Source organism: Leptosomus discolor, unplaced genomic scaffold (genome assembly GCF_034619465.1).
Source record: "Leptosomus discolor isolate bLepDis1 unplaced genomic scaffold, bLepDis1.hap2 HAP2_SCAFFOLD_154, whole genome shotgun sequence".
NCBI lineage: Eukaryota > Metazoa > Chordata > Aves > Leptosomiformes > Leptosomidae > Leptosomus > Leptosomus discolor.
Genome location: NW_028237930.1, coordinates 28,333 through 42,039, shown reverse-complemented (window position 1 = coordinate 42,039; position 13,707 = coordinate 28,333).

Sequence of the window (13,707 nt, the reverse complement as noted above, 5' to 3'; positions counted from 1 at the left end):
TTCTTGTAATGCCCAATTTAGAGGTTTCTATGAACTTGTCCTCTGGCCTTAACAGTAGTGGGGAGCTGTCAAGCCTGAAGGGCCCTGCTTTTGTAGCTGTAAGAATGGTAACACCTGCCTTGTCCAAATACTGCTGCTGTAACAGAAATAACCCATCCGTTCTAGTGAAATTGGTTTTGTCTTGATTCTCAAGGGAAAGAGGCTCCAAGTTAGACATCCTAATCGTATGTCTTGCATGTGTGGTTTTGTGATCTGGTTTTACAGTGCTATTAAATTAATAATTTGCTTTCAGTGCTGAGACTTGTTTTCGGAGTTTATGTTTTCTTCCGGGAAAAACAGAATAATCTTTCTTTTGCATGGTTAGACTTCCGTGGTACAGAAAGCTGTTTAATGATCTTTTCTCACTGAAGTGTGCACCTGTCAGCAAGGAAGTTGATTAAAAATAAATACACCTTGTGCATGGTCTAAGTAGAGCCTGTCCCTCAGCACTGCCCCAGCAAAGACCCTTCGGACGAGAGGGGTGTCGTGAGCACTGGCAGTTCCCACTGGCCCTCGGCCCTCACTCCAGCTGCACTTCCATGGCCGGGGAAACACCAGGTTTGGGCACACGGCCCCGCTGCTGGGGCAGGTGCTGCTGGCGGCAGCGGGGTGACCCGCCTCGTCCCGAGGAGCCAGCAGGGATCGGGGCTTGCGCTGGCAGGAGCGGGCCAGCCTGCAAGGAACTGCGCGCCGGTGGAGACGCCTGGGGTTGGTGCAGCTGGGCGGTCCCGGGGGTTTTTAGGGCACAACCCAGTGCGGCTTCGGTTCAGGGAAGCGTTTCAGCGAGCCTGACCTTTAAATGATGCAAGTGCCCACACTGAGCTGAGCGTGGTTGCTCACACGCTCCCCATGAACTGGGAGTCCAGCATCATCCTGGTCAGCGCTCCTGACTGCCGAGCTGCACCGACTCCTCCCCGTTGTATCAACGTCCAAAATGATTTTACTCTCCTGTGGCAAATCACTGCGCCTGGAGCAGCCCCCCACACGGCGGTATGACCGGAGCTTTGGTCGGAAGGGAAGAGCGATCGAGTGGGGGGTTTCACCGATCCCCCGCTGTGGCTCGTGGCCCTGCCCTGAAAAGCCCCGGCAGCGACCAGGGGTTGCCAAAGTGTGGCGGAGATCAGGTCATCCCAGCGCGGCCAACCCCCCACCAACCGGCCTCGGCTGCAAAAGCCTGATCGCAGGGCTCAGTAGCCCGTTTGGCGCTTGCCCCCCGCTCGTGAGGGAGGAGAAACCGCGCCCGGGGGGGCGACCACCAGCCCCCCCGCCCCCCCCCCCCCGGTCCCGCCGGTGCCCTCCGGCGGCGCCTGGCACGCACGGAGGTGGCCGCGGGCCGTCGCGGGGCGAAGAAGCCGCCCCCGAGCGCCCGGTGCGGGCCCTGCCCCGCCCTGCCCAGACCCTCTGCCGCGACCACCGCCCCCGCCGCCGGCACCGCCCCTTCTGCGGCCCCCGCCCCGCCTCTCCGCTCGCCTCCGCGGCCCGAACCTGCCCCCGCCCAACGCGGCCGGGCCGGGGGTGTTCGGGGGCGGGCGGGGGCGTTACGGCGAGTGGCAGCCGCCGGCCCGGCCCTCCGCGGCGAGGGGTCACCCCCACCCGAGCCCCAAAACCAGCCGGGGCTGGGGGGAGCACTCCAAGGCGCGACTGGGAGAAGTGGGGCTGCTGGAGTTGTTGGGGGAGGGGGCGGGGAGGTGAGGGGGAGGTGGATCCGTGACTTGGTTTCCCCTGCTGAGCAGGGCTGGGGTTTTGGGAGGGGGAGCACCAGTGGGTCCGTGCCTCAGTTTCTCCAGTTGGGAGCTGGTTTGGGGCACCTTGGAGAGGTGGAGGATGAGTCCGTGCCTCAGTTTCCCCTGCTGACAGCAAAGTAGGATCCCATTTGCAGGGATGAGGGACTGACTTTTCCTCCCACCCCGTGCCTCAGTTTCCCCTTGACCATGGGGCAGACCCCACCCCAAGGGCTAGTTCTGAGGAGGTCCAGCCAGCAGCCTCCGGTCTTCCCAGTTTAACACTAAACAGGCTTTCAGGGAAGGTGTGGTACCGCATCCCTTGGGGTGCTGGCCGTGACACCGCCGTGTGCCTCAGTTTCCCCTGCGAGGCTCCTGGGAGCCCCGGCCTTGGTCCCCACTGAGCTCTGGGGCTTCTCACCCTTTTATTTCCCTTAAAATCTCCTTTTTTTTTTTTTTTTTTTTTTTTTTCTTTGGGCTTGTTTTGGTTTGGTTGTTTGTTTTTTAAGCTATTTAACCCGAGGGGGCAGTGGCCCTGCCTGCTGAGGCACGGGTGCATTCCCCGGGCTGGGGTGGCAGGGGGTGGGACACAGGTCTGTCCGCATCCCCGTGCCTCAGTTTCCCCTGCCAACAATAAACGCTGCGTCCTGCGAGGCCGTGGCCTCCGCGTCATCTTTTGTGTCTCACCCTGCCTGGGTGGTCCCCCAGCACCAAGGCACCCATGGATGTGGGGGTGCAGGATGAGAGATACACCCTGGTTTGGGGGTGCAAGTTGTGGAGTTAACCATATTTAGGGGTGCAGGGTGGGGGATTTAACTGGACTTGGGGGTGCAGGTGGGAATATAACCAGATTTTGGGGGTGCAGGGATGGGAGAAACAAAGATGCCGCAGCATCCACCCCGACAGCCTGGCTCAGCGGCACCTGTGGGGGGGTGTGTGTGTGCTGAGTGCCCTCTAGTGCCGCTTGAAACAGCCCCGAACTCCCCATTTCTTCTCTGTCCTTTCTGCTCTGTCTGGGTTTTCCTGCCTCTCTTCCCCTTTGGACCGGGGTCACACGGGGGAGGGGAAGAAGGGACTCGCAACTGCCCATCCTCTTGTTCGTCACCCCCCAACATCCAGGCAGATGTTTCTTTTCCTTTTTCTCCTTTTCCTCCGCACATGGCATTAACATCTCTCCTTCTAATCCACATTTTTTCTCAGCATTGGGGTTTCGGGAACTGGGGGTGGATCAGGCCCCTGCAGCTCGCTCCTGTGCTGCCGCAATCGAATGTGCCCAGCAAGGCACGGTATTTTACCCACTCCTGAGTGCATCCAAAGTGACAATGGGCCACACTTTATGGCCACAGCGGTGCAGCACTGGGCTCGAGGGGAGGGCATCAGGTGGGTGTTCATCCATGGTCTCATACTCAGGCTGACAATGCAGTCGAATGAACCCGTGGTTTGATTGAAAGATGTGCCGATGTCTGACACCGTAACTGGGATGTACAGCCACCACAGGCGGTCTTTATTGACAAGAACCGCTGGGGGCGTCATGGAAACCCCAAAATTTGAGCGTTTTGTCCTATGGGACCATTGATGGGCATCGCCCCTGTACCAGATGATAAAAGGGACACTGTGGACATACGTGGGCCAACCTGTAATGGTGAGGCTGCCCTCCCTCGGCATTGTGCCCATGACCCTGGCGAAACCCAGAGGCATATTTGCCTGGGAAGCCCTGGATGGGAGTGGGAAATCCACCGTATTGGTGCCGGTGGATAATCCCTGACTTCTAACCCTGAAGCCCAGTTTCCAAGCTGAGGCCAGCCGTGTTGTCTCACAGGGACAGTGAATCGCCCTGGTGTCCCTGCTGGCCATGGTGACAACTAGGACCTGGATGACCATGTGGTGGCAAAAATGCCAGTGGGATTCACCTGAGCGATGAACTTATTCCTTCCTACCTGCTCATGACACCGTGGGGTGGGGACTGGAATGGCACTACCTTGCGTTTCAACATTCCCAGGGCAACAGCCGAGTGTGGTGCTCAGTGGAACACAATGCTGTGTGACCAAAGGAGAAGGAGTGTGTGGAATAGGGCTGCATCCACATCCGAGATGTATCGATGCCACCTCGAGATCAGAGCAACGAAATGAAGAAAGTGGTAAAAGTCTGGGAGGCAGTTGTTGCTGTACCAGGGACTAATGGGTCGGGGAAAGTTTTGGAATGTTTGGATTTTACTAGGTGACTGCAGTTATGATTATTGTAATTTGTATTGTAATAAGCCAGAGTAGGCGTGCAGTACTGAAACCTGTTAACGGTAGAGTGCACCCCCTTGAAACCTGTTCTGTCCGTGTTGGACAGAAGGATAATTGAGGAATGATGATCCACAGCGAGCACGAAAGCTCCCCGAGGTCACGCTCGCTTTTAACGCTGGAGGCAAGAGGTGGCTGCACGACTGCTCCCAGGAAACCAGTTGAGTAACGGCTGTGGTCATGGGTGGGTTGTGGCAGATGCACCCGCCCTGGCAAAGAGCCAACATTGACAGGGACTTGCCAAAGACAACGATCGGAGTTCAGCCGGTAAGATCTCATCATGGCGTTTACCTCACGGTTTTGGCACTTGGCCCCAGCTCATGAGAGCTGACCCCAGCCCGAGCCGAGGGGGCGCAGCCGGAGCCCAACCAAGAGGTGCTGGGAGCCACTCCGGGCCTCCGGGGAGCAGCAGGGCTGCGGCCAGGGACTCTCCCGGGGGCTGGGACGTGCCCGAGGGCGCTGCCTGGGGCTGAGGGCCCTCACCCCCCGGGGGCCTTAGGTGAGTGGAGACCCCGCAGATTCTGTCCGTGAGCAAGCCCTCGCCCGTCGGTGAGTGGTTGCAGGGTCGGGGCACCGGGCGTGGGCCGGTTCCCCCTCTGTGAGTGGGGTCATCGTGCCAAAAGGATCGATGGTGAAACTTGGGCATTCTTGGGCCAAGCCGCGGAGTGTGATATTCCCAGCTGACCCCGAGCTGTACTGCACTCTGGTGGAGTGCTGGCTGCATGGGGTGGGAATAAATCCCCGTTCTGAGCGGCTGCTGCGTCCGGTTTGTAGGTACCTCCAGGACATGGGAATGCTGGGTCCCCCTTGTGCTCCCCAAACTCCTGCCCCCCCCCCCCCCCCCCAAGCGAGCGCTCGGCTGGGGCTGTCGCTGCCCCAGGCACAAGCACCTTGTAAAGAGCTGAATTAGTTCTGTGATTCCTTGCTGTAGGCAGCATTCAGGCTTTGTGAACCTTCATCCATTGCCTCACACCTTGGCATGGGTGACTCAAGGCAGTCGAGCACCGCGCTACAACACAGTGTTAATCGATCGGAGCCTTTTCTAATCTTTTTCCCATTTCCACTTTCAAGCAGCAGTTTATTAGTTCAGTGCTCTGTAGTTTAGAGGGGGGTTTCAAATCCTCAGCTGTCAGTGAAAAATCCATCAAACAGCTGAGGTAGATTACCTTATTTTAGTCATCTAAGAAAAAAGTATCTTCAAGGTAAAAGGTTGTGCTTTTGGAATCCCTGCCGTGGTGAAACACAGCAGAGGGCTGGCTTTAAGAGTGCGGCTGTCGGTTTACTTGGTGCTTGACTTCCTCTGCAGTTCGCCTCAGGCCATTCTTCTTCCCTCCTCATCTGATTTTCTCTCCCCCTCGGAGTTCAGAGGCAGCAGCATTAGCAGCCCCCAAAGTCTGCTCTGCCAACCGCTCTTCTACGTTCATGAGGCCAGGACAGGGGAGACGGGAGGACAGGTTCATGCTCCGAGCTTCTCAGCAACGGGGGAGGAAGCACGGCACAGCTCAGCTCAGACCCTTCTTCCACCTCACGGGCACTTTGAAGCTGACCTGTCTTCCGAACTCCCGCAGTACCTACAAGCTCAGTGCTGCTGCCAGTGTCTGCTCCAGCTCTCCAGTGCAGTGGGTGCTGGGAAATGCCACCCTCTCACCCGGCAGAAGGCACTGGCTTCCTTCCCCTTGTCCCCCTGCTCCTCCTCAGGGCAAGCGAGCTCTGCCCTCACTGGGCCTGCGCATTGTTACCCCAGGGGCACCCCAGCTTGCAGCAGTGAGACCTGCGCTCACTCACAGCTGGGAGGGGCTTGGGGGGGCAGTTCCTGGCAGTCCTGAACGGCAGCTCGTAGCCAGTGCCGGGCTAAGTCCCTTTCATGATCATCAATAAGCAAGTCCTGTTTGGGTTTGGTTTTTTTTAAATGATAATAAGGAAAGTGACACATGAGGTGCAGAAAAGACTCTACAACCTGCAAGGTTACACAGTTTGTGTGTTTATTGCGCGCAGATGCACGGGGGATCGCTCCTCCACACGCGGGCATACCCACCGTGGCCGCTTGTCCAGGATTTATACAGTTAAAACATCACCTATTTCGAAACGCCTGTACATATTCACGATCTATCCCTGAAAAGGCAGTTCCTTCTGGTCACTCCATTTCTATAATCTCTGCCTCAGGCTCCTCCTCGGGGCGCTTGCACAGTTCCTCCTGGTGGTTCTGGGCAGGGGTCTTCAGGGATGAAGGCCATAGGTCTTCCTCGCTGTGTACTCCTCGCCTCTCCCCTGGAATCTCTAATTTGGCTGAGCTTGCAGTCCCAGACCGGTTTCGGCCTGGTCTGTCCTTGTGTGCACACCTGGCTGTCTCCTCTTTGTTCTTGTTTAGAGATGGATGTTAGCGAGCCCTCCTTAGCCCTTAGCTCCTCCTGCCTTTGACGCCTTTGAGCCATGAATTATGTCCTTGTTTCTGTCCTTTCTGTTTCCCTTATCAGCTTCTTTCTCAAGCAATTTGCAGGGGGTAGTGACTAATTGCTTACTTGCCTGTATGTTAGTTCTGGGAAGCAAGTTTTAATAGTTTTAGCTTTTTCTATGTAGCTCCCTATTAATATTTTCGATATATCTTTGGTTATAAAATATATTTTCTATATGGCCCCCTATCAATTTCCCCCCTTTTCTGTTGAGTTAAGTGAATTCTTTTACTACAGCCGAACACAATGTTCCTCTATCTAACATTTTTAAAATACTGACTAGACTCAAGTTTCCGTCGTCATTGGTTCTTTTTCAATTCATTGTAGGAATCCCCTGTCTTTTGAAAACACCATAAACTACATCAGACTGTTATACAAAGGACTATAAACAAAAGGATAATTGTTATCATTGTGACAAACAATTGCTTTAACCATGTTAGATTTGACAACCAAGAGGTTAGCTTTTCCCACAGCTTAGAAAAATCCCAGGAGGTGCTTTCTTCACACAGGTGTAGTGAATCCAGGCACTTTGTTCCCTGAGCCTAATTGCCGTGAAAGAGGTGAGAAGCACTTGATATGGTCCTTCCCACTGTGGCTCCAAAGTTTTCTCTGTAAGAAACTTAACACACCCATAGTCTCCAGGCTGTATGTTAGGCACTGGCCCATCCAAACCCCTGCATCGGGTTCCAAACAGCGGTTTCCCAGTTTTACAAAGCTGTTTCCCTAATGCCACCATATAGGAAGTCATCAGTTCTTCACCAATTTGTGAAGAGGTTCCCTTTTGTACCGCATATAGGTCGTCCATATAGAATTTCAAATGGGCTTAGTCCTTCCTTAGCTCGGGGTCTAGTTCATATCCATAGCATTGCTAGGGGTAGAGATTGTGGCCAGGCCCAATTGGTTTCTTGTCCTAATTTAACAATCTGTTGTTTAATCAAGTGATTCATTTTCTCCACCTGGCCACTGGATTGTGGCCAGTATGGAGTGTGTAGTTGCCAGTCTGTCCCTAGATGGTGGCTTATTTGTTGCACTATTTTGGAGATAAAGTGCGGCCCTCTATCTGAGGACGTCACTGCTGGGACTCCAAACCTGGGTATGATTTCTTGTAGCAACACCTCGGTCACCTCTCGAGCTTTGGCTGTTCTGCATGGGAAGGCTTCTGGCCAGCCTGAAAAGGTATCAGTTAGTACAAGCAAGTATTTACACCCTCCTTTTCTAGGAAGTTCCGCAAAATCAATTTGCCAGTGTTGTCCCGGACAATTCCCTTTCCCAATTTGGCCCATTTCTGGTTTGGGGACAATTTTTGGATTAGTCTGGAGGCAAAGGTCACCTTGCTGAGTCACTTGTCTGACAGTGGTGTATAAATTTCGAGCCGTCACGTGTCTGATAAGGTATTTGTGTAATGCCTCCGCCCCCCAGTGTCCCTTCTTGTGTTCCTCCCGGACCAATGGCCAAACCATATAAGAGGGGACTATGAGTTTCCCATGTGATGTTATGGCCCACCCGTCCTCATTGGATGTTCCTTCCAAATCTGTGATTAACTTTTGATCCTCCTTAGTGTATTCTGGCTTACCTTCTAGGGTTATCTGTCCATCTGGGACTAGTGCTCCCTCCCCACCTTTACCATTTCTTTAGCTGCCTGTTCTGCCTCTCTGTCCGCCAGTTCGTTTCCTCTTTCCAATTCAGTGCTCACTTTCTGGTGTGCCCTGATGTGCATAATCGCCACCTTTTCAGGAAGTTGGATTGCATTTAAAAGTCTTAAAATTTCCTTCACGTGCTTGATAGTCTTTCCTTGGGAGTTCAACAGTCCTCGCTCCTTCTAAATTGCTCCGTGGGCATCTACCACTCCAAAGATGTATTTAGAATCAGTCCAAATATTCACAGCCTTTCCTTCGGCCCTCTCCAGGGCCCAAGTGAGGGCTATGATCTCGGCCTTTTGCGCTGAGGTGTCAGCCGGTAGTGGTCCAGATTCTATTACCTTTTCAGCAGTGGTAATGGCGTACCCGGAATGTTGTTTTCTGCCCAGAACATAGCTGCTCATATCTGTGAAGCAGTGCTCTACCCCATCCATGGGGGCATCTTTGAGGTCGATGCGGCTAGAGTACGTGGCCTCAATCGTCTCGAGGCAGTCGTGGTCCACTGGTTCTCCAGTCTTCCCACTAAGAAATGAAGCTGGGTTGACAGTGTAACTGCCATGGAAACATGTCGCAAATAATAGTTGCTGTTGTTTACCATGGAAACGCTCTCAAAATTGTAGGTGCCATGGAATGCCATGGAACGCTCTGGAAATCCTATTTGCCATGGAGTGCCCTAGAAACGCACTGGAACTATAGTTGCCATGGCATTCCATAGAACGGTGCAGAACTTCTATTTGCCATGCAATGCCATGGTATGCTCTTGAACTTCTAGAGGCTATGGAAAGTCATGGAAACACATCGCAAGTAATACTTGCTGTTAAATGCCATAGAAACGCTCTGAAAGTTCTAGTTGCAGTTAAATGCCATGGAACCCTCCGTAACTCCTAGTAGCCATGGAATGACGGAGAAACACTCTGGAACTTCTAGTTGCCATGGAATGCTATGGAACGCTCTGAAGCTTCTAGTTGCCATGGAATGTCATAGAAACTCTCTGGAAGTACTAGTTACCATGTAATTTTATGGAACACACTGGAACTTCTAGTTGCCATGCAATGCCATAAAACGGTGCAAAACTTCTAGTTGTCATACAATACCATAAAAACGCTCTGGAATTAATAGTTGCCAAGAAATGACATGGAACCCTCAGGAACTCCTAGTTGCCATGGAAAATCATGGAAACACATGGCAAATAATAGTTGCATTGAATGACATAGAAACGCTCTCAAAATTCTAGTTGCCATGGAATGCAATGGAACCCTCTGGAACTTCTAGTTGCCATGGAATGTCATGGAACACTGTGGAACTCCTCGTTGCCATCAAAATGCCATAGAAATGCTCTAGAAATACTAGTTGGCATGGAATGCCATGGAACACTGCAGATCTTCTAGTTGCCATGGAATGTCATGGAAACACAGTGCAAATAATAGTTGCCATGGAATGCCATAGAAATGCTCTGGAACTACTAGTTGCCATGGAATGCCATGGAATGCTCTGCAACTTCTACTTGCCATGGAATGCCATGGAATGCTCTGGAACTCCTAGTTGCCATGGAATGCATGGGACACTCCGGAATTCCTAGTTGCCATGGAATGCCATGGGATGCTGCAGAAATTCCAGTTGCCATGGAACCCCATAGAAATGCTCTGGAAATACTAGTTGCCATGGAATGCCAAATAAACCCTCTGAAAATATTAGTTGCCATGAACTGCCATAGAAACGCTATGGAACTACCAGTTGCCATGGAATGCTATCGAACGCTATAAAACTTCTAATTGAAATGGCATACCAAATAAAGGCTCTGGAACTTCTAGTTGCCATGGAATGCCATGGAACACTTCAGAACTTCTAGATGCTACGGAATGTCATGGAAACACATCGCAAACAATACTTGCTGTTAAACGCCATAGAAAGCCTCTCAAAATTCTAGTTGCCACAAAATACCATGGAACCCTCCAGAACTCATAGTTGAAATGGAATGACGTAGAAACACTCTGGAAATTCTATTTGCCAGGAATGCCATAGAAACGCTCTGTAAGTACTAGTTGCCATGGAATGCCATGGAACGCTCTGGAAGTCCTAGTTTCCACGGAATGCCATAAAAACACTTTGGAACTACTAGTTTCCAGGTAGTGCCATAGAAACGCTTTGGCACTACTGGTTGATATGGAATGGAACGGAACGCTCTTGAACTTTTAGTTGCCGTGGAATGCCAAATAAACCCTCTGAAACTATTAGTTCCCATGGAATGCCATAGAAACGCTCTAGATATACTAGTTGCCATGGAATGCCATGGAACACTCCGCAAATTCTAGTACCTATTGAATGCCAAATAAACCCTCTGAAAATACTAGTTGTCATGGAATGCCATAGAAACGCTCCTTAATTACTAGTTGCCATGGAATGCTGTGGAATGCTCCGGAACTCCTAGCTACCATAGAATGCCATAGAAAGGCTCTGGAACTACTAGTTGCCATGGAATGGCTATGGAAAAACATCACAAATAATAGTTGCCGATGAATGCCACAGAAACCCTCTCAAAATTGTAGTTGTCATGGAATGCCATGTAATGCTTTTGAAATTCTACTTACCATGGAATACAATGGAACGATCCAGAACTTCTAATTCTAATGGAATGTCATGGAAACACATTGCAAATAAGAGTTGCCATGGAATGCCATAGAAACTCCCTGGAACTACTAGTTGCCATGTAATGCCATGAAATGCTGCAGAAATTCTAGTTCCATGGAATGCCATAGAAACGCTCTGGAACTACTAGTTACAATGGAATGGCTATGGAACGCTCTGGAACTTCTAGTTGACATGGAATGCAATCGAAACTTTCTGGAACTTCAAATTGCCACCTAATACCATAAAAACCTCTGGAACTAGTACTTGCCCTTGAATGGTATGGAACACTTGGAATTTCTAGTTGCCATGGAATTCAATGGAACGCTCCGGAACTTCTAGTTGCCATGGTATGCAATAGAAATGCAGTGGAAATCCTAGTTGCCATGGAATGCCATAGAAACTCCCTGGAACTACTAGTTGCCATGGAATGCCATTGGATGCTGCAGAAATTCTAGTTGCCATGGAATGCCATAGAAACACTCTGGAACTACAAGTTTGCATGGAACGCTATGGAAGACACTGGAACTTCTAGTTGCCATGGAAAGCCATAGGAATTCTCTGGAACCTCTAGTGGCCACCTAATACCATAAAAACCTCTGGAACTACTACTTGCCCTTGATTGGTATGGAACGCTCTGGAATTTCTAGTTGCCATGGAATGCAATGGAACGCTCCGGAACTTCTAGTTGCCATGGTATGCGATAGAAACACACTGGAACTCCCAGTTGCCATGGAATGTCATGAAAACACATCGCAAATAATAGTTGCCATGGAATGCATTAGAAATTCCCTGGAACTACTAGTTGTCAAGGAATGCTGTGGAACGCTCTCGAACTTCTAGTTGCCATGGAATATCGTGGAAACACATCGCAAATAATAATTGCCATGATATGCCACAGAAACGCTCTGGAACTTCTAGTTGCCATGGAATGCAATGGAACACTCCGGAACTTCTAGTTGCCATGAAATACCATGGAACGCTGCAGAACTTCTAGTTGCCGTGGAATGCCATATAAACGCTCTGTAACTACTAGATGCCATGGAATGCCATGGAAACACATCACAAATAATAGTAGCCATGGAATTCCATAGAAATGCTCTGGAACTTCTAGTTGCCATGGAATGCCATGGAATGCTCTGAAACTCCTAGTTGCCATGGAATGTCACGGAAACACATTGCAAATAATAGTGTCCATGGAATGGTATGGAACGCTCCGGTACTTCTAGTTGCCATGGTATACAATAGAAATGCACTGCAACTCCTAGTTGCCGTGGAATGCTATGTAATGTTTTGGAACTCCTACTTACCATGGAATGCAATAGAAGAATACAGAACTTCTAATTCAAATGCAATATCATCGAAACACATTGCAAATAAGAGTTGCCATGGAATGCCATAGAAACGCTCTGGAACTCTTGGTTGCCATGGAGTGCCATAGAAACGCTCTGGAACTAGTAGATGCCTCCTAATACCATCAAAAGCTCTGGAACTACTTCTTGCCCTTGATTGGTATGGAACGTTCTGGAATTTCGAGTTGCCATGGAATGCAATGCAACGCTCCGGAACTTCTAGTTCCCGTGGTATGTGATAGAAATGCACTGGAACTCCTAGTTGACATGGAATGACATAGAAACGCTCTGGAACTACTATTTGCCATGGAACGCAATGGAACACTTTGGAACTCCTGGTTGCCATGGAGTGCCATAGAAACGCTCTGGAACTCCTGGTTGCCATGGAATGCCATAGAAAAGCTCTGGAACTACAAGTTGCCATGAAACGCTTTAGAATTCTCTGGAACTTCTAGTTGCCATGGAATGCCATGGAACTCTATGAAACGTCTAGTTGCCAGCTAATACATTCAAAAGCTCTGGAACTACTACTTGCACTTGATTTGTATAGAATGCTCTGGAATTTCTAGTTGCCATGGAATGCCATAAAAACGCTCTGGAACTACTAGTTGCCATGGAATGCAATGGAACGCTCCGCAAATTCCAGTTCCCATGGTATGCGATAGAAATGCACTGGAACTCCTGGTTGCCATGGAATGCCATAGAAATGCTCTGGAACTACAAGTTGTCATGGAATGCCATGGAACGCTCTGGAACTCCTGGTTACCATGGAGTGCCATAGAAATGCACTAGAACTACTAGTTGCTATGAAATGCTATGGAACACAATGGAAATTCTACTTGCCACGGAACTCTCTGGAATTTCTAGAAGCCATGGAATGCCATATAAACTGTCCAGAACTACTAGTTGCATACAATGCCATGGAACGCACTGGATCTTCCAGTTGCCATGGAATACGATAGAAACGCTCTGGAACTACTAGTTGCCATGGAATGCCATAGAAAGTCTCTGGAACTACTAGTTGCCATGGAATGGCTATGGAAACACATCGCAAATAATAGTTGCCGATGAATGCCACAGAAACCTTCTCAAAATTGTAGTTGCCATGGAATGCCATGGAATGCTTTGGAACTCCTACTTACCATGGAATGCAATGGAACGATCCAGAACTTCTAATTCTAATGGAATGTCATGGAAACACATAGCAAATAAGAGTTGCCATGGCATGCGATAGACACGGTCTGGAACTCCTACTTGCCATGGAATGCAATGGAATGATCCAGAACTTCTAATTCTAATGGAATATCATGGAAACACATAGCAAATAAGAGTTGCCATGGCATGCGATAGACACGGTCTGGAACTCCTACTTGCCATGGAATGCCATGGGACGCTCTGGAACTCCTGGTTGCCATGGAATGATGTAGAAACTCTCTGGAACTACTAGTTGCCATGGAATGGTATGGAACACACTGGAACTTCGACTTGCCACGGAACCCTCTGGCATTTCTAGAAGACATGGAATCCCACATAAACTGTCCAGAACTACTATTTGCCATGGAAGGCTATGGAACGCTCTGGAAATTCTAGTTGCC